Source organism: Lepidochelys kempii, chromosome 16 (genome assembly GCF_965140265.1).
Source record: "Lepidochelys kempii isolate rLepKem1 chromosome 16, rLepKem1.hap2, whole genome shotgun sequence".
In the NCBI taxonomy this organism is placed as follows: Eukaryota; Metazoa; Chordata; order Testudines; family Cheloniidae; genus Lepidochelys; species Lepidochelys kempii.
In genome coordinates, this window is record NC_133271.1 from 13559667 (window position 1) to 13581407 (window position 21741).

The following is a 21741-nucleotide window of genomic DNA, read 5'->3' on the forward strand; positions in this document are numbered from 1 at the left end:
CCCTTTCTGCTGAGCAGAGCTAGCGTTTGTTGTCTAAATCAGCGAGCTGTCAGATGGCTTTGGGAAATTGCAGCCAAGCAAGCAACAGCAAGGATATGATGAATGCCACTTATCCTCCCGCCCAGCCACTCCAAGGCAAAGCCTACTCAGGACTGTTTACGAAGAACTCCTCGGAGCTGGGGCAAGGGATGGAGTTTGGGGGCAAACTTGAGGCAGGGCGGCCCTATAGCTTGTGATTGGGGCTAGGAGCCTGGGATTCTAAGCCTGCGTCTGGCATGGACTTGACGTGTGGTGTTGGGGGAATCAATTAACTTCTTGGGCTTTAGTTTCTAAGTGTGTCAATAGGGATAGTACTCATTTACCTGCATTTGTTCCCCACTGGGGGCAATCGGGAAGATTAATAAATTAATGTGTGTACAGCTCTTGCGTTTAGTGTGTTGTTGGAACCATACCTTGAAGGAGCTTCTCTACTTAGGAAATCTGGGGAAGAGACGTTGCAGGAGAAGCCCATGCTCTGTTAGGCAGAGACAGGTGGTAACTGTGAGCAGGTCTACACTACAAAATTACTTCAGTATAATTACATCACTCAGGGGTGTAAAAATCCATCCCCTGAGAGACGTAGTCAGAGCTGTCCCTTGGGTATGGCAAATTGGGGCGACTGCCCCGGGTCCTGTGCTTTGGGGGGCCCCACAGGCAGGGAGGTGTGGCGGGCGGGCAAGCGGGGTGAGGAGGCAAACGGGGAGGCAGGCAGATAAGGAGGAGCCCCCCTTACCAGAACCTCTCCGACCCCCAGTGCCTCCTGTCCACCGGCGGGCCCTGCCACTCAGCACCGCCCCCCCCCCCCAGCGCTTACCACGGATCCGATGTTTCACGGCATCAGGAGGTGCTTGGCGGGGGGGGGAAGGAGCGAGGGCGCAGCGTGCGCGAGGGAGGGGGTGGAACTGGGCGGGCAAGAGGCAGGATGGGGGTGGGAAGAGGTGGGGTGGGAAGAAGCAGGGTGGGGCTTTGGGGGAAGGGGTGGAGCTTGGGCGGAGCCAGGCGGAGCACCCCCTCCGGCAGATAGGGGCCGAGTTTCTAATGTCCCGGACCTCAAACCCCCTTAGGGACGGCCCTGGACGTAGTTACACTGACCTAAGTGTTGGTGTAGACAGCGCTTCGTCAGTAGGAGAGCTTCCCCCACCACCATAGCTGCCACCTTTTGCAGAGGTGGATTCGTTACACCCGTCGGCATAGAGCGTCTTCACTAAACTGCCACAGCGGCTCAGCTACCTTGGTGCCGCTGGGCCGAAGCCGTGGTTTAAGCGTCGACCTGCTCAGTGTCACTGGATAAAGAGGATCTGTTTCAAGCCCCTGGGGTCCAGGGTGATTCCCGATCACCACACGAGACCAGGAGAGAACAGAACTTAAACAAAGTAACCCAAGCGGAAGAACGACGCAGTGAAAAGCTCCGCCAGAGCTGAAACCCTCTGGAAATACGGAAGACAACGGGAAGAGATTTAAACAGCGCTTCACTCAGCATCGGCAAACAGTGGCTGCCAGTAAAGAGGCAGCAAGGTCCAGCTGCTCAAAGACTGATTTCAATGGCATTTAGGAGCCTATATACCTTTTGAGGAGCAGGGCTTTAGGGTTGCTAAGCCAATCCAAAGCATGGTGAGGGTGTGCCACCTCCTTCCACCTGTCACAGGGTGACTCGACTCTTAAAGGGGAACAGCCTCAGCTCTGCCATAATTAGCTGCCTCCCAGCCTGAGAAAGTGGGACTAATGGGGCCAGGGTTTAGTATGGCCAACACCTGCTCCTCATAGAAAGGGCTGAGAGAGCCCTGTGAGCAATTCCAGGGCCTCCTGAGGGAGGATCTGCAGATAGGTCCCTGGGAGAAGCTACTAGAGTCCCCTGGAGGAAAGGCAGTGGGAAGCTGCTAGGGAACAGGGTTTCCTGGGAGGAAGCCTGGTGAGGCAGTGCTCAGCTATCAGGGCAAGGAAGAAATCGGCAGGGCCCCAGAGCAGAGGAGAAGAGCAGGGAAGTCCAATGAGAGAGGGACTCCTGGGAAGGCAGCTTGGGAGACGTGCTCTATAGCAGAGCGGAGAAGACGCAAAGGTAGCCCAGAAGGCAGGTTGAAGAGTAGCCCAAGAGGGGCAGAAGAATCTTTATGTTTGTTTGGACTTTTAGTTGCACTTTTGTTACCTGGGAGGCAGTTGTTTGTTTAGTGTCTTGGCTGGAGGATCAAACTGCATCCCCCACACAAGCCCACGTGTGCGGAGGGGTCGAGGGGACCCATCTCAGAGGAGGAAATTGAGGCAGCGAGTGCCTGTAATCTGGGGGAGGGGGTGACGTGGTAGCCACACCCTGTGAGAGACCCCGAGGGACCCTTCCCCTCCCTGGAAGAAAGACAGGCTAGGTAGAGATCTAGAAGCTCTACAGAAACACTTCCACTCTGGGCCCAACAAGAAAAACTGCGGGCATTTTATGTAGTCAGTTCTTAACAGCAGTGGGGCGGGGACTAGGAAAGAAAACGAATGAGAACCCCTGCTTTAGAGCAGACAGGGTAAAAGATGTAGTTAGCCATTCCCACTTTGGGGAAGGGACCCAAGAATCAACAAAAGTTACTGTCCGTAATAGCAGAAGGTTCTTAACCCCTCATAACAGAGGACTCAGTAGCCAGCTGTGAACCAGAACTTCCCCAGCTAGCCCTACTTCTTGTGATTCTGGTTTTGGCCCATTTTATGTGTTTTGGCCTTGCTTACACTCATCATGGCCCTGCTTTCGTTACTCTGGCACAAACTCCTGCGTGGCCACTAGCTTGGTTTAGGAGCAGCTTATTTCAGGGTAGCTTAAACCTGTTCCGAATCGCAGTTAGCGTAATCCACTGGGGAGAGCTGCCATACCGCCTTTTTCATTGGCTCAGCTAAACCAGTTTAAAATCACACCGTTAGTTAAATCCCTGCAATGTTGAGTGTAGACAAGCCCCTGGAGTGTCCAGTGGTTGATCTTCTGCCCCTGTACTTCCAGCAGAGCTCAGCTAATCTTACGCTTCTAGTCATTAGTAGCCCAGCAACCACAAAGAATAGCTTTTACCCACGTGTATGCATTTGTCCTCAGTTCTCTGGGCAGGATAGAGAGACAAAATGCTACAGTGGCTGACACAGAGGAAAGCAAACAAAAGGAGAAGATGCTAGCTGTTTAACTCCACTCCCACACTCCTCGTGCGCCAGAGAAGGACACCCGGGACCGGAAAAAGCACAGACACTCAAAGGGGGCAAACTCCCAACAAAACCACCCCCTGCAGACTCCTAAAGAGACAGACCACCCTGTGCCAGAGCCTCTCCTGAAAGCAGCCAGGTTAGGAAGTGAGGGTCCTGAAGATTGTTGGGGTAGGGGGAGGTTATGGTGGGAGAGGGTCTATCCGGTTCCTAGTTGTGCAAGCTCCTTTGCCTCGGTTCTGCAGAACTTGGGTGAGCAAGGGCTGTAGTTTGCAAACATGCTGAATCCAGAACCCAATGCGAGTGCGAGTGGGCTTGAGGTTCACTGTAAAGTTTCTCCTGGAAATACATAGAATGCTCGCCTAGAAGCAAAGAACTTCCGAAGCACCCTGGCATCTGACCAACGTTACCCCTCCTCCCTTCACTTAGCATCCCCAGTGCTGACTTTCTCGCCGACATTCTTCTCTCCAACTCTTGCACCTGACACTTAGTCACTCATCTCAAACCTGCCTAAGCTAGACTGCAAGCTTGGTGGAGTAGTGGCCTCTTCTCCTCCATCTTTGTAAAGCCCCATGCCCTCCTCTGGCACTATAGAAATAAAAGATCATAACAGCCTAAGTATTTTTCTTCTTAATTTCTCACTTTTCCCTGCAGCTGATGTGATGTACCACCCCATCTCCAGCTGAGGGATGGACACGCAGCTCCTTTGAGTTTAGCAGCAGCTACAAACTTCTGCCCACATCACCTGACATGGACTGGGATCTGTGTAGTTTCAGGTTCTGTGCTTTACCCCTGGATGTTTAGTGGATACATTATTGCCCTCACCAGTTGCAGGGAAAAGAAGATGGACTCTGTCTTTGGTCTTGAGTCACTCACATGGCTACACGATCTAGCATTATTGTGTTATGTGAGAATTTAGATGAATATGTCTGGTGCAGTGGTAGATCTTCAGTAATCCATGCAAGACTGGGGATTATGAGACTCCTTGCTCCTATGTTCTAAAGTTAGCCTGCAGATTTAGGGCAAAAATTTCAGCTGGATTTGCCAGAGTTTGTTTCCAGATTCCTGTTGGCGCTGCAGTCACTGGCATCAGCAGCAAAAAGGGAACTTGGTGGCCCAGGGGACTAAGAATGGGAGACAGGCCTCTTCCTTACTGGGTTGTGAGTTTGAATCCAGCCCAGGCCACTAGGGTTTACAAATTGTTATCCTGGAATGGCTGCTCACTCTCAGTCCAGTTCTTCCTGGACAAGTCACAGCTGTCTACAGTGCCAACCATAGCCTCCCAGTTAACTCCTTGCTGGTGGGCTCAGTAAAGATTGTGCTACAGAAAGGGACTATTGTGACACAGCTGTTGTCAAACACTGCTCCTTCCAGCACACCCTCAGCTTCAGTCTCCTGCGTGATCTGTCTGTCTATGACACAAAATTAACTTAAAATTCTAGAAGGGGGAGAGGCGGGAAATTGGGGAAAACATAGCGTCCAGGAGTTCCATTGAAAATCAGTTACACAGCAGGTGGTGGTTATGCCAAGAACAACGTCCTATAAAAACATTAAAATTCCCTGCAATTTTCATCAATCCCTTCTGCAGTTTCTCTTCCTCTCCCCCACCCCCTCAATCCGTGGTGACGTTCAGGAGAAGGATGTCTTTCTCATATTTTTTTTTGTCCTGCTGGCTATGGGCGGGTGGAAGAGGGGAATGAGAGAAAAGCCCATTCCACAAATGTAATTAGGCCTGTATTACGCTGTGAATTACTCATGGTATTTTGTTTAGAGCCATTATTGGCTGGAATGGCCCTGAAATTGAATTGTGCTGCAGACTGGCAGTCCCATTTCATTTTCCTCGCATTCATTTGTGGTCAGGGATTGCATTAGAATCAGAGAACAGTAAGTATGGGCGGGGGAGGAGAAGGAGGAGGAGGGAATCAGGGCCGGGGGGAGGGATCTCCAGCAGTTATTTCCTCTTGGAGAAGATTTCATGAGGTGGGCAAAGAAACCAAATGAAAACCAAGTGTTTGCCCCACAGAGCCGTGGTGGTTTGATATGTGTGTTATAGGGTTTTCCTTTCTTTTCCATAGCATTTAGTGGTTGGAGGAAGGTTTTTTTCTGACTCAGTTGGAAGGCCAGACCTCACCCCTCAAGTGAGGGGTGAAAGGTGCTGGCTTGACACCCTTCGCTTATGTAGAGGAGAGCAGTGGCGCATGTGGCCCTGGAAGCTCCTCTTGCTAGTTCTACGATCCTAGGACTCAACCCTATCTGGGAAGGGCTAGCCTGGGAAACAGAGAAATTAGTTCAGCCTCCATGGCTCACTTAACCCATAGGCTCTTCGCAGAGACTGTCCCTGGTGGTAGAGGAGTTTCATCTGTGTGCAGACACCCACCCACTGGGAACGGGCCTGGGATCAACACAACAGGAATAAGAAAAGGAGTACTTGTGGCACCTTAGAGACTAACAAATGTATTTGAGCATAAGCTTTCATAAGCTACAGCTCACTTCGTTGGATGCATGCAGTGGAAAATACAGTGGGGAGATTTTATATACACAGAGAACATGAAACAATGGGTGTTACCATACACACTGTAACGAGAGTGATCAGGTAAGGTGAGCTATTACCAGCAGGAGAGCGGGGGCGGGGGGGACCCTTTGTAGTGATAATCAAGGTAAGCCATTTCCAGCAGTTGACAAGAACATGTGAGGAACAGTGTGTGTGTGGGGGGGGAGAATAAACATGGGGAAATAGTTTTACTTTGTGTAATGACCCATCCACTCCCAGTCTTTATTCAAGCCTAAATTAATGGTATCCAGTTTGCAAATTAATTCCAATTCAGCAGTCTCTCGTTGGAGTCTGTTTTTGAAGTTTTTTTGTTGAAGAATTGCAACTTTTAGGTCTGTAATCGAGTGACCAAAGAGATTGAAGTGTTCTCCAACTGGTTTTTGAATGTTATAATTCTTGATGTCTGATTTGTGTCCATTTATTCTTTTACGTAGAGACTGTCCAGTTTGATCAATGCACATGGCAGAGGGGCATTGCTGGCACATGATGGCATATCTCACATTGGTGGATGTGCAGGTGAACGAGCCTCTGATTGTGTGGCTGATGTGATTAGGCCCTATGATAGTGTGGCTGATGTGATTAGGCCCTATGATAGTGTCTGCCATCTGAGTGGTGCACATGCAAATGGGGAAACACAGAGAGAGCAAGGGTGATCGAATGCAGTGATACTCGGACTGAGGCTAATGAGCTCGAAGTGGCTCTTGAATGTGTCTCCCGCGGCTGCGGCTCTTTGCAGCACATGATATTAAACCAGTGTGTGATTTTAATTAATAACCAATCAGGAGGCTTTTAGTATGTTATTAACCAACTGTAGTGGATAAAATAATAATATTTGGTCAGTCATTTTGCTTGGAGAATTTTTTTTATATGCGCACACTAAATATCTCCCCATCATACTTTTGGGTAATTTTGATCACTAATTTGGCTCCTGAAGCACTGAGGTCTGAGTATCACAGATCTAGTGGTTAGGGCAGCAGGAGCTTGGACTTGGGAAGGTCTCAGTTCCCTGCTCTGCAACCGACATCCCATGTGACTTTGGGCAAGTCACTTAGGACCATGCTTTTAAAGCTATCTTAGCACATCGGCCCCCAACGCCCCTTAAAATCAATGCATGTGCGATGCATCTTTACCTCTGCCTGAATAACTTTATATTTCTGGCTTTTAGCCTTCCCGTGTCCCAGCTGGCCATTAGTAAAATGGGGATACTTGCGCCGCCCTGACTTGCCCCACAGGGGCGTTGTGAGGAGAAATACATTAAAGAGTGTGAGGTGCTCATGTACTCCAGTGGCAGAGGTCAGCTGCGTACCGCAGACAGGGTGTTGGCACAGGGTGTTGGGTGAGTGTGTGTAAGGGGAGCTAGTGCACATCTGTTAATAGGGGAATGTGCATATCAAATGGCATGTTCCCATTAGGCAGCAAACTGCTTTACAGCTCAGGTCTCTGCTTCCTAGGGAGCCTGCCAATGCCCCTGGCTTGCTCTCAGGATTGCTTGAATGAGCGGAGAGGCAGTGGATTAGGATTCTACATACACCCAAGTGCAAAGGTTGGCTTTGTGATCTTGCACATGGGATCACAGCTCCCTTTGAAAGGGTCCCTGGAAGGGCTGTGGCAGGAACAGACCGGAAAGCAGCTGGCATCTGCAGCAGGAAGATTTTCCGCCCCCCCCTCATCTTTAAACCATGTCTCTCCCTGCCCCCGCATTGGAATAACCCAGGGATTATCTACCGGCAGGAGAGGTGTAATCCATTTCTGCCACTGTCCATATGTCAGGTATGATTTTAATTTCAGATAATGTCAAAACCAGATTAAAGCCCTATCATCTATGTAAAAAACCCCACCCTCCTCCCCACGACACTCTGCACTGAACTACCGGGTCGGCAACCCCTCACATCTCTTCCTGCACAGACACGCTTGGCTGTCTGCAGCATCTCTGACCTCACACATGGATCTAAACAGGGGCGGGTCTCCCAGGCCTGGCATCTCTCCTCATGGACCCTGAGCTAGGATGACCTCATGGCCCTCAAGTTCCCTTCAGCACAGCTGTATGCAAAGCTGAAGCAGCAGCCCCTCATCATACACACGTCTTTCCCATCCTGCATTTACTGCCTTCATGGCTGGGACTTTATTTGTTTGGGACTCAAGGCCCTGGAGATGGGCGATGTGGGAAATATAGTCACTCTACTCCCGCCTATGGGCATCGGTTAAATGAGATGCCAGTGTAGAGGGATGGGGGTTAAACGATGCTTACACCTCCAAGGAAGGGGTGAATCTTAGTTCTTTGGGGCAGAGGTCGTCTTTTGGTTCTTTGTTTGTACAGTGCCTAGCACTGCAGGGCCGTGGTCCCTGCCTCAGGTGCTGAAGGGCTACGAGAACACACACGATAATACCCAGCTCTGGCACTGCATCTGCAGAGTAATAGCAGAGGAGGGGGACGGAGCAGGAAAAAATGCCAAAGATAGTAGATGTGCGAAGGTTTTGAATCCTGAATCTTTGTGTGCCTCTGTGCACATGTGTGTCTAGGCATGTGCAAATGTGAGGCAGGGTGGGATTTTCTCTCCCTGTTCTGTATCTCTGCTTCCCCTCTTCCTTTTCATTCTGTACTTCCCCCTGTTGCTGGTTGTAGCCTCCCCTCCTCTGTCTCCTTCTTCCTTGATGATCTCCTCTGTTTAGCCTTTGTTGCTAGAAGATCTACAAAGGCTGACTTTCAGGGGGTGAGGACCTTAGCACATTCCTCCTGTCTCAGAGGCTAGAGCGCCTCCCAAAGGACCACTAGGGCACATCTCCGTAGCTGTCAGGGTTAGGGTGTGCACACAGCCATCATATGGGCTATTCCACCAGGTGGGTCATTCTTTCTCCTTTCTAGCGTCTAATGGCTAAGGGGGCCAGCACATTCATGACCTCTCCTTTCCATCTCACACATCCTTGCTCTCTGCCTTGCCTTGCACATCCCTGGGCCAGTCTTGTGTATAAAATGCAGGACTATGGATCTGGGTTCTAGTCCTGGCTCTGCTAGAGCCTCACTGTATGAAACCAGGGAAGTCGCTTAGACCAACATCGTGAGACACAAAGGCCCACAAATTAGACACCTGAGTCCACACCTAGGCACCTAACAAAAAACAGCCTGAATTTCACTGACATCACCGGGAGCTGTGGGTCCACAGCCCCTCAAAAAATCAGAACATTTTTTAAGATGCCTCAATATGCATTTTGGTTGCTTAACTTGAGGCACCCAAGATTGAAAATGTTGGGCCCAAATCCTCAGCTGGTGTAAACTGGGGCCGCTCCATTGACGTTCATTTTGCTACACTGGTTTACATCAGCTGACATTCTGACTCTGTGGCCTTAACTAATCTGAAGCTGTTTCTTCTTCTGTGAAATGGGACCAATAAACTGTACTTGCCTCACAAGAGTGAAGGGAGACACAACACTTGGAAAAGTATTTTGAAATCCTTGCATGGAAGGTACAAAGTACTTTCATTACTTCTAGCTTTCCTGGGTGAACATAGACACATCTGTTTCTGCCTCTGCTCATACAACATTTAGCCCAAACGGCTTCTGACAAACAAGGGAAAAATGGACTTTATTAAAAATAAACAAATCTCTTGTCATCTCTAATCCCAGGTGAAAATAACTCATTCTGTTGCATTATTATTTTGTTTTTATTCCTCAGCTGCTAGAGATGCCAGCTATAGAGAAATGCTCCTCCTGTTTGATTACAATGGGCCTGCCAGTGAGGTGCGTGTGTGCGGGTGAATTGATGTTATCATCCTATGGAATTAATGGGCTGCTGGGTTATTTTCATTGCAGCTGCATTGTAGCAAAGGCAGAGTAAATCCAACCAACCAGCTGGGCTTTCCTTTGGAAAAAATTCAGAAATGCGATTAAAAATGATGATGATGATATGATAATAATAAAGGAACAGTGTTCAGCAAGTGACATGGCCACCATAGAGACCCTGTTCAAAGCAGATAATACCTGCCATGTCACATGGACATCTTCGGAGATGGGCCACCATAACTAAGCGGCCCAAGATGAGTGGCCATGTGGACTGGGCTGTTGACTGAGAGAGCTGGGTTCTCTCCCCACCTCTGATCCCTTGGACAAGTCACCTCTCTCTGTGCCTCTTTTTTCCCCATCTATAAAATGGGAATAATAATGCTTACCCTTCTTTGAAAAGTGCTTTGACATCAGTGGATGAAAAGTGCTCAGTGTTATTATCTGACACTTTCTAGCTTTTGGCATTGGGGGTTTGCATGGAATATGCCCTGTGTCTGATTGACCCCTGCTTTGGATTTTACAATAACCGACCAACAACCTGTTGTAAAACCAAAATCATCCCTAGTTTTTGTGCAGTTTCTAGGCATCTTTACAATATTTAAAACGTGGTTAAAATAGCAAAGCTGCCTGGAGGGGGTGGTCACACCTCCATGTATTTTCACACTGCAAAATACAGTGCCCAGGGAGCTGCCTTGCTTATGTGGGGCAAACCCAAGGGATTCAGCTCAAAATCTGCCACAACAAATATGTAGGGCACTGAGCCCTACAGCCGTGCCCCCTCCCCACCTCCAACTCTGCTTCTGATGACCTGTCCGAGGGAGCAAGTGATCCCAGCTGGTCTCAGTTGTCATGACAAAGCACAGGGGATGCAGCCACTCAGGTATCTTGTTCCATTCAGGGCTCTAGAGATCATGGACCAGATTCTCAGGTGGCCCCATCAGGAAATCTCCTCCAATTTACACCAGTTAAGGATATGGGCTTATAAGCAAGAACTGAATATAAGGGCCTGCTTCACTTTTCACCTCCACCTTGTGCAGTCATTTAAACAAGTGGAAAGAGAGAGAAAACCTCTATCACATCAGAATTGCAGCAGTTGGAGCTCAGTTTGGATAGCTCTCATTGAGCCTGATTCTCCTCTCTTACCCCTGTGTAAATGTGGAGTAATTCCTTTGAAGACCATGGAATTAAACTGGTGTGAATGAAAGGAGGAGTGGGCCCCAAAAACATGACAATGGTGAATGTTGCCCAAATTATGGCTAGAAAAATAAGAAAATCTATTACATCTTGGTTACGTCCCATAACTATTCTTTATATATGTACCTTCTGAGCCACATTGGTTCCCTGGGTGGACAAAGAAGAATTCAACTGTACTATAGCTTGGAAGACCGAGGGCTACACTATATGGCCTCATGAATCACCCTCAGAATTGCCTTTATTGTTGGTGATGTATGAAGTGGTTCAAAGAGAACACGGCTTGATTTTCACATATGGGGTTGAGCTTTTGTGAGTGCTGGCAGCTAAAAGGGGTGGGTGGAAATCTATGCTTTGATTTGCAATCCAGGCACATTTGCTATGAAAGATCACGGATGAAGAGTGAATCTGGAAACACCCAGATGTCATTTCAAACGGTGTCACTTTTTTCTGAACAGAACGGCACTTTAGTAATGTCAATAGAGTGGGACTGGATGGCTCAGGGGGTTGGCAATGGGGAGACAGAGCTGATATGAACCCAGCCCAGGCTGATAGTGATGAAAATGTGCCACTGTGAAATGAGTTAGTGGGTCTCAGTTCCTAGTGGACAGGTATTCACATCCCCAAATCACCAAAGCCTGAATGGACGACGGAGAGTGAGCTATTATTGAGATTATTCCAGATTATTGCAATTTATTATGATATCTAGGGATGAAGCCACATGATCTGAGAAAGCCCTAAATGGCGCAAAACATAGCAGTGCATCATCTTGGCAACACAAGCCAAGAACATATCACTCAGCTGCTCTGCACTGGCTCCCAAATGAACACAGAGTCTGGTTCCTATATTTGTAGCCCTCCATCCAACCTGTACTCCTGAGGGCATTCTGCACCAAAAAATTAAAAATTCTGCGCACAATACTTAAAAATTCTGCAAGTGGGGAGCACAGGCCACTGGCTGCATGAAGGTGGGAGATCACCCTGAAGCCCCTCCAGCCCTCCCCTCTGGGACACGGACTTAGTGGTGAGGCTGCAACTGACCCTGACACAGCACAAGGCCTGGTCCTGCCCCAGAAACACCCCAGTGCCCTGCCCATCTGCACCAGGTGCACCAGGGTGGCTGGTGGGGGAGGCGGGCTGGACCAGGCAGGATCCGAGTGTGGAGGGGCTCAGTATGGGGGGATCCAGGTGTGGGATGAGATGGTTCTGTGTGGGACTATCTGCATGCAGGAAGCTCAGTGCGGGGGTCTAGGTGTGGGAGGAATTGGATGCACAGAGGCTCGTTGCGGGGGTTCTATGGGCATTGGCAATAGGACTCTGCAGAGGCTTCCAGGTGAAGATGGTTGGGGCTCAGCAGAGGGCTCTGGGTGCTGGGGGAGTGGGTCTTGGTGGGGTGGGATTCTGGGTGCAGTTGGGGATAAGTGGCATTGGGTACTGGATGTGGGGGCTCAGGGTGGTGCAGAGGGTGGGGGTCTGAGTGCAGGGAGCTCAGTGGAGGGGTCAGGGTGCAGGGGGTCTACAGGTGCAGGGGTTGAGGTTCAGTGGTGTGGGGTTTAGGTATGGAGGGATAGGGGAGTTCTGGATGTACTGGGTGAGGCTTGGCAGAGGCGTCTGGGTATGGGAGGTCCGGATGCATGTGGGTTGGGTGGATGGGGGAGCAGCTCCCTGTACAGTGACCCCTCTCCCCACAGCTGAGGAGCAATGGAGGGAGGAAGCAGGGGAGGATGCTGAGCTTCCTGCATCTGGGGGAGGTTTCTGGGGGTGGGTCTGACACAGCCCCAGCCACTTCTTGCAGGGGAAGAGGAAGTCCCGTCCTCTTTTGACTCTAGCCCAGCCGGGGCTAGCAGCTGATCCTGGCTCAGGGTAGGAGCCACTGGTTGGGGCGTCCCCAGCCCCGTGGTGATTTAGCTCTCTGCCAGCTGCTCCAGGGGCCTGAAACAATGTACCTGTGCTGGTAGGGAGTGGTGCATGACGACTCCTGCAGCTTCCCTGTCAGAAAGTCATTTTTCTGCAGGGAAACAAAGAAAACTGTGGGGGACATGAATTCTGCGCCCGCGCAGAGGCACAGCATTCCCCCAGAAGTAAACCGGTTTTGATTATCTGGAAGATTGCCTTGCCCTGTGCTACCATGACCTCTCATGACAGCTACATGCTACCAGAACAATGAAGCTGTCAACCAATAAGGAGGGCTGGAAATGTGGGAGATGGAACTTTTTTAGCAACTGTACCTAAATAATGGAACTCCTTTCTTGAAGAGATAAGGAGGACCATTGGTCTCATTGCATCAGATCTATATGTAAATCCCATCTCTGTCTTAGCTTCCTAGCAATAAATTATTCTCTCTCACTCATACTCTCACACACACAAAAATAAACAAACTTTTTTTCCTATGGGTAGGGAAGGAAGGAAAAAGAGTGTGGGGTTGTCACTGGGGAATCTTCAGTAGGAATAGGGAGGTTATATTATCTCTGAATTTGGCACAACTGAGACCACAGCTGGAATACTGTGTCCAGTTCTGGTGTCCACAAATCTAGAAGGATGTTGAAATTGGATAGGGGACATAGAAGAGTCCAAAGAATGATTAAAGGATTGGAAACCAGGCTTTATAATGATAAATTCAAGGAGCTCAATCTGTTTAGCTTTACAGAGAGAAGGTAAAGGGGTGACTTGATCACAGTCTGTAAGTACCTACATGGGGAACAGAAATTTGATAATAAAGGCCTTTTCAATCTAGCAGACAAAGGCATAACAAGATCCAATGGCTGGAAGGTGAAGCTAGACAAATGCAGGCTGCATATTAAATTAGCCATTGGAACAACTTACCAAGGGTCACAATGGATTCTCCATCAATGGAAGTTTTTCAACCAGGGTTGGAAGTTTTTCTAAAAGATATGTTCTAGTTCAAACACGAATTAATTCGGGGAAGTCCTACAACCCACATCATACAGGAGGTCAGACTAGATGTTGATAATGGTCCCTTTGGGCATTAAAATCTATGAATCTATGAATTGTTATTTCCAACTTTAAATACTAGGGAGGTATTCCAATACCACAGTGATGTGCACCAGCTAAGTATCTAGGTATTATCGATAGGGAAAACTATCAGTGTGGCTGCCTTTAGTGCAGTATCTGATATGTAGCTAAAGAGGTGTTCTCATTCTCTGGTAGCAAGGGGTTAAATCTGAAGATTGGACAAGAAGTAATGGGCTTAATCTGCAGTAAGGGAGATTTAGGTTACATAGTAGGAAAAGCTTTCTAACTGTAAAGGTAGTTCTGCTCTGGAATAGGCTTCCAAGCGTGGTTGAGGGATCCCCATCATTGAGGTTTTTAAGAACAGGTTGGACAAACACCTGCCTGGGATGATCTAGGTTTACTTGGTCCTGCCTCAGCGCAGGGTGCTAGACTTGGCCTTTTGAGGCCCCTTCCAGCCCTTCATTTCTATTATTCCATAAGATGCAATATTTGGCTGTGGATCCCGATTTCAAACACCCTCAAAGGCCAGGTCTGTTCTGATCCGCGTTTTGGTTTGGCCCAGTATAAAGTTCCTGTAGGAAAACTTGGATAAAGATGTTAGATACACCAACATGAAGGGTTTTTGAGGCCTACTGCCAGGTTTCTGGCACCTTCTTCTGAAGCAGCTGGCACTAGTCACTGTCGAAAACAGCGTACTAGGCTAAATGGACGTGCTCCAGTCTGGCAACGCCTATGTGCCCATCTCTGTCCTCCAGGGGTGGGCAATTCAAAAATGCTCAACACTGGCCGAACTCTGTAACCATTGAAGTCAATGGCAAAACTGCCAGTTGACTTAGAGTATGTCTACGCTGGAGACTGTAACCTCCAGCTCCAGCGTAGATATATCCTCAGATGGCAGCAGAGTTAGGCCAATGAAGAGCAATGGGCTTCAATGGGAGCTGAGATGGGCCAATGGTGAGAACTTCTGAGAACCCCACTCTTGAGTTCTAAAGCTAGCAGATAGCAGGAACACTTATCTATCTATTTATTTAATAATTAAGCTTTTTGTTTTGTTTTTACATTCAAAAGCTATGCCCAAGGAAAATGACATGCTAGGCCAGAGCCCTGAAAGCCTTCTCCACCCGTTCTCATTAACGCAAATGGCTCTGAGAACGGTGATGGACCGAGGAGTGTTTGAAAATGTTCCTATTGATTGAAAATGAATAATTATCACCCTCTCCTCGTTCCAGGGCTTTGTGGTGAGTGGAAGCACTAAGCGGGATTAATAACTACTTTTCATTACTTTTAATGCAAACTATTGATTTTAAAGTGTTGTAGGGTATGACAGTTTATTACAATAAGACAATAAAACAGACTATATGAAATAATTGAGAAGAATCTCTTCCTTTTTCCTGCGCGATGCTAGGACATTATGTTCTGTGGCTGCGGAGACATTTATGGCAAACTCTATCCAGCAATGGCAGCTTAAGCACTCTATAAAACAGCACTTTGGAGCTGGAGTATTATAAATAATAGGCAATAAAACTGGTAAATGGGGCTTTAATTTGATTCCATTATGTCACGGAATGACAGCAGGGAGGGGGCAGAGCAGCGAGGGGATTGGCTGCTGCGTTCAGTTTGTCAGCGTGATGTGAACAGGAGGGCAGGGGCAGTGCCATGGGTATCACCACACCCATGTGGCCAGCAAAAGCAAGCATGGATTCTGGGCCTGATCCTGGGAGATGAGATGCTAAGAGCTGCGACTCATGGGCGGGGGCCATACGTCAGGACTCTTCCCTGCCCTGTGTCTGATATTTTAGACAATATTTGTGCTGCTACTGTAGCCTCGGATTCACCTGCAGGTGGCACGAACCCACCGGCTGCTGTGTGCCACCTTATATGAACCTGCCCTCCCGGCAATGACTGTTTCTGCTGTTCAGTCTGTATCTGGCATGCATCCAATGGCTTCCATGCACACTCAGCTAGAATGCACAAAACTTCTTTCCAAGGCACCTTGCTTATCACGCACCTGGTATGTGCCACCAGCATCGTCTCATCCAGTGTACAGTGATCCTCATCCTGGTTGGCCTCTCCTTATCTGCCTGCAGAGCTACCCAAACCGCAGTCCAGGCTGACTCCTCCCCAGCCACCTCTGCCTGCTCCGCAGGTAGTAGTAACACTGCGATAGCACTTAGAGGATCCAATTAAGGATCAGGCCCCATTGTGTTAGGTGCTGTACGTACACATGAGACCATCCCCGTACCAAAGAGCTTCTGTAACCCCCACAGCTCCAGGGTGTGGTGTTGTGTCCCATCTAGTGGCACCTAGATCACTTAGAGAGAGAGGTGAAATGAGTCTGCTCTACTGCCGTAGCTAAGAGCCAATTGGCTTTCAGCTCATGTGGTAGAGGCTTATGCTTTAAGCTCCAGAGGCCCCAGGTTCGAGACCGGGGTCCGTTGGCATTACACTTCCACTCCTCATTGGGTTCCACTTGCCATCGCAACCAGACCCTCAATAGCCTGTCACTTATCCTGCACTGGGCATATACTTGCTGCTAGTTAATTACACCCTCATCTGGAGCCCGCAAGAAATTCCCCTGAGTCACTGCTGCTTCTCTCATTGCCGAACACATGCCACCTTCCGCAGTGTCGTCCTTCCTCAGTGAGAGCCTGCCACCATTTCCGCCTCTTCCAGAGCTTGGCACAAGCTAGCGGAGGCTCATGAGAGGGAGCAGAGCAGGCTGGGTAGCCAGTATGTGTCCCAGTGTGGTGTTAGCAGTGCATGGCAGTAGCAGAAGGGGCCGAGTAGCAGCGTGGCGGAAGATCTCTGCATGCATTTTACTACACACAGCAGAAGCACAATTGATTGAGAACAGATTTCTGAAAAAGACCCAGGGCAGGCAGGACTAACATGGCTTGAATCTAATGTGGCGGAAGAGCAGTTTTGATAATGGGCTTAGCAAACAAATGCGCACTTAATTCCCGAATGCTCCGGAAAATCAGCACAGCGGCTCCTCGCTGGGCTTTCTTCATCTGTCTTTTGTGAGCGGTATGTCTATGAACTGCCAATGGGTGTCACTGCCTGGCAGCCAGCGAGCATCGATATGCATGGCCCGTTCCTCTTCGGAAAGCAGAGAGAGCACCAGCATGGAGGATGCAGTCATTCGGGGGGACTGGATGGCTCAGGAGGCTGGTCATGCGATACAAAATCTATCGCCTCAAGGCTACCGGCTCAAATCCAGCCACTGAGAGAAAGCTATTACCATCTGAGGCCTAGTCAATATCCAGTGATATGTGAAATGAACTGGGGGTCTCAGCCCAGTAGGTTATGTTCTAAAACCACTGGCACTAATTGGGCCTCTGGTTGTTAAGGCCAAGGATTGAATACGACACGGAGCTAAGAAAGCCTCAGGGTTGTTTAACTGGTGACACATACACCTTCCTTTGGTCCCTTCAGTGTGCACATTAAATCAGCTCCCTTGTTACACTCACACCCTCTCCCCAAAATGCAGGTTGTCCCACTGAGTCCAGGTAAGAGGGAGGGAAAAGAACCTGATCCACCAAAGCACTTAAGCATATGCAGAACTGCACATATAGGAGCAGTCCCATTGACTCCAGTTCCGGGGTTCACGTTGCTGGATCGTGGCCTAAATTAACCTCAGGGGTGCGTTTATCTAACTTACATCATCTTTGGATGGCACCCAGTCCCTCCAGGGCAGGGGCAAGGCACTGCGGCAGTAGTTAGTGTGGGAGTGAGTATATTAAAGGTTGGCCTGAACTGTAGGATCTGGGTTCTCTGAAGCTGTTGGACACCCGGCATTTTGGTTTGGCTCACGATGGACAGAGCCCTAGACTATGTGTATAGGGTCCAATTGCTAGATCATTTGGACAGCTTTGCCCTTCTTGGCCCTCAATCTGGCACAATCCCTGAGCGCTAAATCAGCTTTAGATTGGAAGCTCATTGGTAGGGTGACCATATGTCTCGTTTTGGCTGGGACAGTCCCTTTTTTAAGCCCTGTCCCAGCCGTCCTGATTTTTTTGGCAAAACTGGGGATTTGTCCCATTTGCTCTTGCCCAGGTGATCATCAGTTGGCAAGAGCAAATGGGACAAATGCCCAGTTTTGCCAAAAAAAAAAAAAAAGGTGGGGTGCAACCCCTAGCGGGGCATGGAGGAGTGTTCTGGTGGAGGGGGGAGAACGGCAGTCTTGAGCGGAAGGGAGGGAGGACTGGGGACAGCCGCTTGGGCCAGGCCAGCCCCACGTGGGCAGGCAGGCAGCAGGGGGCTTCAGGCCAGCCCCACGCGGTGTCCCATTTTCCCTTTGGGAAAATATGGTCTCTCTACTCATTGGGGGAGGACCTTCCTTTTGTTCTGTGTTTGTACAGCACCTTGCACGATGGACTTCTAGTCCGTGACTGGGGTTCCTGAGTGCTACAGCACAAACAAGTAATAACAGCATTTAATACAATAGATGGGCTAGGAGCGTGAGTCAGCCCTCCGGACGTGGGACCTTCTGCTGAGCCAGGTCTGGGCCATCTGCGATAGAAGCAGCAGGTCTGGGAGAAGGGGAAGCTGCTTGGCTTATTGCCATGGACGCCATCATGGGTCTCTGCCCAAAGCAAAACAGGGGCTGGTGGGTATTGCACGGTCGAAGCACAGCGGCTGGTGGTTCATGTAATGGGATAATACTGTCAGCTGCAGTGCGCCAGTCCAATCAATACACATTCAAAGGGCATTTTGCAGGAGTTGCGCCAAAGGTCAGGACTTAAAAAACCACAGGCTACGGAGGTGAGACCTGCCCTGAGACCTGGCAGTATAGCAAATTTTTATTATTAATTTGATGGTGGTAACATCTAGGAACCTCAGGCATAGAGGAGGACCCCATTGTGCTGCATGTTGTATGGATATATAGGTACCTCCACTCCTTCTCCCTCTTTCCAGCCCTATTGTTGGACACCAGTGGGCTACTTTAAGACAGTGTCCCAGCTCCTTCTGCCCTGGCTGGCTGGCATGTCGGCCCCAGTGTTATTTAAACATTATTGCTCTTCTGCTGTTGTGGTTTCCTCAGGATAGTTTTGCATTTCCTTCTTTCTTTCATTTTCAACCCTAAGTCAAATCTTTCGTGGCTCTTCTAAAGCCTTTCTCCCAGTGCTTAATGTGTGCCAGGGCTGAGCCCTGGTACCTCCGGGTTTGCCGCATCAGTTATGAAAGTAAAAAACATTTCTTGAGCCCTGTCACCTCTTTCACTACAAAATAAGCAATGTTTTCCACCCTGGTGGGAATTAAGTCTGGTAACACCGCTGTTTGTGTGCATGGGAGCAACAACCCCCTGTGTACAGATGAGGAAAATAAGGCAAAGTGGCTTACCCAGTGCCTGGCAGCGAGTCAGCGTCTGAGTTGGGGATAGAACCCTGGGCTCCTGTCTTGTAACCCACGCTGGCGCCATTCCCTTCCCCCGGGAAAGAAGACGCAAAAGGAAGGGCTTCCTGGCCTCTCCCCATGGATTTGGAGTTGTCATTGCTGAGTGGGAGGGTCTTTCTGTCCATCTCACCCATGTGTCTAAGATCTCTGAGCAAGTGTCAGGAAGGAGGTGTGGGTTACTGCTCATACCTGCTTCTACTGGTTGAGGGTGGAGGTCCTTTCCCAACTTGGACAGGGCTTGGATTGGAGAAAAGAAGTGACTGGTTATGCTCTCCCAAACTCCATCTACAACTCAAACTCTGCCTGCAGCCCCCTCCTAGGACTCTAAGGTGCGAGGACACTCTCTGTATGTCATGCAGCTCTGAGTAATATTATTTTCTCTATTCTTCTGTGTGGCTTGACCAGCAGTGAAATAGATAAGTGCTGACATTTAAACAACCATCATTATGCTTCAGAGTTAACACTGATTGAGACAAACAGGAGTAGTTCACACCTCTTGGACCTATCGATTCAGTCTCTCAGGAGACTCAGGTGCCGGTTACACTTGATTTATGTTTGTAAAGTCATCGGTGCAACTAGAGAGACACTTCAAGCTTTTTCAAATGAAAGCTCTGCTCCAGACTTCCTGTGTGACCTGGGGCAGGTCACTTAGACCCAGATCCTGAAAGGTATGAGGCGCCTAACTGCCCCTGAAGTCAATGAGAGTTAGGTGCTTAGACACCTTTGAGGATCTGGGCCATAGTGTGTGTGCCTCAGTACCCCATCTGTACAATGGGGATAATAGCACTGCTGGCTAGCTCACAGGGACGTTGTGAGCATAAATACATAAAGATTGTGAGCTGTTCTGATACTACAGTGTTGAGGGCCAGACAAGTACCTCAGCTCGATTTAGTTTTAGATTTTTGGGGGGTGACTAATCCCATCTAACCAAATGCCTACGGAACTGTTTCTGTAAATAAAGTACAATTCCCCCTCCCCAAACCACCCATGCACACCCCTTGTTTCCATTCAACAGTGAAGTTTCTTTGGTAACTAAAATGCAGGAAATCTGGAATTAGGGACTGAAGGAAATACATCGACCCTCCACTACTACTGCGCGGCAAATGCAATCCGGAGGGAAACAAACTCTAATTTCAGAGCGACTGAGGGTGAATTGATCCAAGATTGCGGGGAGCGTGCAATAGACTTGGCCCAGCTCATGGGATGAGAATGACCCCCACAAACAACACGGGAAACCAGGCAGCTGAAAGAAGAGCCTGAGGGTGGCAAGGGGGAAGGAAGGGCAAGGGAGAGCCCAGAGAATCTCTCTGCTTGAGAAATCAGACCCGGGGGACGAAAGGAGTGCAGGTGGGTCTCTTTCTGCATGCATCACATGGGGGAACAGGCAGCAAAATGGAGGGTTGAGGGCCGGGAGGGGAGCAAGGGGATATTTCTGCATACCGAGAGAGCGTGTGAGAGCAGGTGGCAGAGGCCAGGCAATGGGGAGGGTGCGGCCAGAGGATGGTGTATGTGCTGAGAGGAGAGACACCAGCTCTCCTCCTCCTGTGCACAGGTCCTCGGGGAACCTGTTAGCAGAGCTGTCGGAAGGAGGGAGCAGAGGCATAAATAACAAGCCCAATAATGTACTTTATTCCTGCTGTTGTTTCCTCTTCCAATCAACCCAGCTTCCCTGGGAGGAATGAGCTGGCGGGAACATAGAGCGAACGCCGTTTACACCCCAATCACAGCAGGTGTAACGAGGGAGGGAGGAATAGCCTCTTCCCCCAGCCTTGTGTCTAGATGCCCGAATAGCCTGGTGCCATAGTGGGCTGGCTCTGGTCTTGAGAGCACAGTTTGAGACAGGAATGGACTAATTCCTTAGAGAGGAAGGATGGGTGTGTTCACTGGGCACTTGGGAGGCTTAGGGCCACTTTACAGCTCTGCCCTAGGCCTCTGGGCTGACCCTGGGCAAGTCCCATCACCTCCTCGAGCCTCGGTTTCCCACCTTTAAAATGGGAAATTAATCGCCTTTTGTCTGCCTTGTCTAGTTAGAGGGTAAGCTCTTTGGAGCAGGGACTGTCTTTGGCTATGTGTCTGTATAAAGCCTAGAACCGATGGGCCTCTATATGCCACACAAACAACAACAATAATAGATGCACCCATTAAAATGTTCTGCTTTTGGGGTGGCCCAGCCCTACTGACATGAGATATTGCACAATTATAGCGCCTTCCATCGGCGGATCTCACACTCCGCCTCACAACAGCACTGAGAGGTGAGCAAATATTATGATCCCCATTTACAGATGGGAAAGCTGAGACACAGTGACGAGGAGTGGCTTGCCCAGAGTCACACAGACAGTCTGTGGCAGCACTGGGGATGGAACCCGGAACTCCCACCCCTACGCCTTGAACACCAGAGCAGCCTGTTGCCCTTGCAAAGACCTGCTCTGCTCACTTGTAGCGTGCGCTGCTGTGTCAGTGTTAGGGAGATATTACAATTCACTTTTCTGGTCCTGCACTGCACCGTTCAGTGGGAAGCCCTGGCCAGTGCTGTGAGTCACAGAATCATAGAATATCAGGGTTGGAAGGGACCTCAGGAGGTCATCTAGTCCAACTCCCTGCTCAAAGCAGGACCAATCCCCAATCCCTGCCCCAGATCCCTAAACAGCCCCCTCA